The sequence below is a fragment of the Manis pentadactyla genome, chromosome 4, assembly GCF_030020395.1.
Source record: "Manis pentadactyla isolate mManPen7 chromosome 4, mManPen7.hap1, whole genome shotgun sequence".
Lineage (NCBI taxonomy): Eukaryota > Metazoa > Chordata > Mammalia > Pholidota > Manidae > Manis > Manis pentadactyla.
Window position 1 is genome coordinate 137,303,600 of NC_080022.1, and position 4,445 is coordinate 137,308,044.

The window sequence follows — 4,445 nt, forward strand, 5'->3', positions numbered from 1 at the left end:
CTGTTTTTGCTCATCTTTTGATAGGCTCATAATACTTTCTTTTTAATCTGCTAATATGTTGAATTATACCAACAGATTTTCTAATCTTGAGCTACCTTTGCATTCCTGGGATATGTTCTTTTTGGTCATATTATATTTTATATACTGCTGGAATAGATTTGCAGTTTAAGTAGATTTATAGTTTTATTAAAATAGTTTAATAAAAGTAAACTATTTTTTTAAAGATTTCTAAATCCATATTAATGAATATATTTAAAGTATGGTTTGTTTTTTTTTTCCCACTTATTCAAGTTTTATTCTGTCCAACAAATTATTTTTAGGCTTTTTTTTTTTCATCATCTGTGTTTTTGTTACAAACTATTTACAAACTATCTTATCCCAATAACTTTACAAAAGTATAACTACATGCCAGTCTGGGGGTGCTCTGTAGTGAGTCACTACAAACTAGCCCAGGCACAGCTTAATGCTGCTGAGATCACCTAGGAGCAGTCCCAGCCATGGCCTCACCCATGTGGGTATGAGGGCCATGGAGGGGAGCTGCCAAGTGTCCCCAGGGGAGTAGGCTTCAGGTTTGTGAAGATGCTCCAACAGCACGATGCTCATTCTTTGCGTAGTGTCTCCATGTACTTTTTCATCTTCTCAACTATCCAGGAGGGTAGGACAAAGGGTAGGACTTCAGCTCCGCTAACTTCAGGTCCAGGCACCCTATGTAGTCATCACTGGCAGCGAGGACCCGGATGTCCTCCTCGATGAGGAGGCAGGCCATCTTCCCCTCTGTTGCCAGCATGTGATGCTGCTCAACCAGCCAGTGCTTGTCCTGGGGGTCAGCTGCATACTTAAAGAGGTATGGGTGCTTGATGTAGATTCTCCTTCTGGTGCCCCCCATCCCCAGGGCCTTGTTGACTTGAGATCCCAACACAAAGGTGGTAGATTCATTCAGCCGAGCTGGCTCCCACTTGGGGCCTTCTCTGTGATTTGGTTCACAGGATTTTGGTTTCTGTACCTTGCCGGCAGCTGCCCGGTCATTTGAGATCATGTGTCCAAGCGGCTGTCCCTTCCTCTTTTTGGGAATGGGGCTTTTGCGATGGGCACATTCCTCTTCTGCCTGCCTGGCACGCTTTATTCCTGGAAGCTCATGGATCGATCTGGGCATTACTTTTTCTCCACTAGGAAGCAGTAGTTTTAGCCTGTTCTAGGCAGCTCCGACAGGCCTCCTGGGTCAGCTGCTCTGCATCCATGTCTTCCCTAACATTTTCTGGCACGTTCAGTGCTGCCTTCTGGAAGAACTTCATGTACTTGTTGAAGACAGTCTGGATCTCCTCACTGATGCTAGGCTGCAAGACAGCTCGGAGGAGGTCCATGGAGATGGAAGGGCCTGTGAAACTTGTCGTAATCTGTGGGCAATGGCCCCTTTGCTGCACCTGCCGGTGCTTTATCATTACATTCCAAGGGTTCGTGAGAACCAGCTGCCCTGCTGCGCCCGCGTCTCCCAGCTCGGGGCCGCCCCGCTCAGCCCTGCCGGGTCCCCGCGGCTGCTCGACGTCGCCAGTGGCCTCCATGGCGCCCCAGTCACCGTAACCTCGGTCTGACTCTGCCACCGTCCGGGAAGTGGCCCCGTGATGTCACAGAAGCGTCCAGCTCGCGGACATGGTAGCACGACGCGGCGTGCTAAGGAGTTACCATGGGAACCAAACTGCTACATGTCGCGGGGTTCTCGGACGCCCGGAGATGTGTGTGTGGGGTGGTTGGGGCTTCCTCTCTGGACCCGTGGCACCTTGGGTGTGGACTGGGGGTTTTCAGTCAAGGATTGTTCTCCTGCTGGTCTGAGGCCGGTGGAGAAATGCAGGGCTGGATGAGGGGAACAGGTTTTCATGGGCTGGGTTGGGGAGCAGAAGGCAGTGTTTCTTATCGAGGCTCCAGACATTCAGTCTTTGAAAACTGTAGATTTTAATATGCCCGTTTCCCGGCACACATAATTGGACTGGGCCTCTTGCGGGGACCCAGAAACCCAACAAGTTGGGTCTGACCCGAGCCATCCAAGAATACACCCACCGGCTCTCTCCAGGCCTTGTCTCCAGGGGCCTCTTGCATCTATGGACTTCCCCAGCCCCAGGGAACTGGGCTTCTCTCCCTAGCTGGGTGATTCAGGTGTCGGCTGGGGATGCAGGAACTTAATAGCTGTGGCGTACCTCAGACTCCCCATGGCTTGGCCTTAGAAGTGAGATGTCCCTGAATAGAATTAAATCCATTTATGGGTGGTAGAGAAAGTTACTTTTACCAGGTCATAATATGGGGTAGGAAAAAGTGCATAAATTTTGCAGTTAGAAAGACAGCTCAAATCCAGTCTGATACGGTGACTAAGAACATTGACTTTTGGAATTGGACTGCCTGCCTTTGTTTAGCTGCTTATTGTGTGACCCACGTTTCTTTCAGTGCCTCAGTTTCCCCATCTGTAGAATGGGGGATAGTACCTAACTCACAAGATTATAGTGAGGATTAAGTGAGTTAAATCCTGTGAAGCACTTAGAACTGTGGCACAAGTAAATGCCCAAAACAATGCTATCTGTTGTTACTATTCCAACAGCCACCACTTACTAGCTTTATGACTTTGGGCATTTTTTCTCAGCCCCTCTGAACTCTTTCTTACCTTTGCAAGGTTATTGTGAGGATTAAAAAAAATAATGTATCTAAAGCACATATTAGATCATCAACAAATAGTTATTATCTCCACATTCCAATATCAGCCTTAAAACAATAAAACAACTTTGTGGCATCAAGCTCCTTGGTCCCCTTAAGGAGGTTTTTACCTTGGGCCTTTAATGTCCTCTGCCTTTTTTTTCCCCCATCCTTATCCCTCCCTTCCCACCCATCCTCCCCAGTCCCTTTCCCTTTGGTAACTGTTAGTCCATTCTTGGGTTCTGTGATTCTGCTGCTGTTTTGTTCCTTCAGTTTTTTCTTCTTATACTTCACATATGAGTGAAATCATTTGTTACTTGTCTTTCTCCGCCTGGCTTATTTCACTGAGCATAATACCCTCTAGCTCCATCCATGTTGTTGCAAATGGTAGGATTTGTTTTCTTCTTATGGCTGAATAGTATTCCATTGTGTATATGTATCACATCTTCTTTATCCATTCATCTATTGATGGACACTTAGGTTGCTTCCATTTCTTTGCTATTGTAAATAGTGCTGCGATAAACATAGGGGTGCATCTGTCTTTTTCAAACTCGGATGCTGCATTTTTAGGGTAAATTCCTACAAGTGGAATTCCTGGGTCAAATGGTATTTCTATTTTAAGCATTTTGAGGAACCTTCATATTGCTTTCCACATGGTTGAACTAATTTACATTCCCACCAGCAGTGTAGGAGGGTTCCCCTTTCTCCACAACCTCGCCAACATTTGTTGTTGTTGGTCTTTTGGATGGTGGCGATCCTTACTGGTGTGAGGTGATATCTCATTGTGGTTTTAATTTGCATTTCTCTGATGACAAGCAATGTGGATCATCTTTTCATGTGTCTGTTGGCCATCCGAATTTCTTCTTTGGAGAACTGTCTGTTCAGTTCCTCTGCCCATTTTTTAAATTGGATTGTTCACTTTTTGTTTTTTGAGGTGCATGAGCTCTTTATATATTTTGGATGTCAACCCTTTATCAGATATGTCATTTATGAATATATTCTTCCATACGGTAGGGTACCTTTTTGTTTTATTGATGCTGTCCTTTGCTGTACAGAAGCTTTTCAGCTTGATATAGTCCCACTTGTTCATTTTTGCTTTTGTTTCCCTTGCCTGGGGAGATATGTTCATGAAGAAGTCACTCATGTTTATGTCGAAGAGATTTTTGCCTATGTTTTTTTCTAAGAGTTTTATGGTTTCATGACTTACATTCAGGTCTTTGATCCATTTCAAATTTACTTTTGTGTATGGGGTTAGACAATGATCCAGTTTCATTCTCTTACATGTAGCTGTCCAGTTTTGTCAGCACCATCTGTTGAAGAGACTGTCATTTCGCCATTGTATGTCCATGGCTCCTTTATCATATATTAATTGACCATATATGTTTGGGTTAATATCTGGGGTCTCTATTCTGTTCCACTGATCTGTGGCTCTGTTCTTGTGCCAGTACCAAACTGTCTTGATTACTGTGGCTTTGTAGTAGAGCTTGAAATTGGGAAGCGAGATCCCCCCCACTTTATTCTTCCTTCTCAGGATTGCTTTTGGTGTTTCCATATGAATTTTTGAACTATTTGTTCTAGTTCATTGAAGAATGTTGTTGGTAATTTGATAGGGATTGTATATTGCTTTGGGCAGGATGGCCATTTTGATGATATTAATTCTTCCTAGCCAAGAGCATGGGATGAGTTTCCATTTGTTAGGGTGCTCTTTAATTTCTCTTAAGAGTGTCCTATAGTTTTCAGGGTATAGGTCTTTCACTTCCTTGGTAAGG

The 4,445-nt window shown here is 44.5% G+C and overlaps 1 pseudogene; it reads right to left on the reverse strand.

Annotated features, from left to right (window-relative positions):
• Positions 1–439: 439 nt before the first annotated feature.
• On the reverse strand, positions 440–1,569 carry LOC118917854 (deoxynucleotidyltransferase terminal-interacting protein 1-like; annotated as a pseudogene).
• Between the last annotated feature and the right edge of the window lie 2,876 nt (positions 1,570–4,445).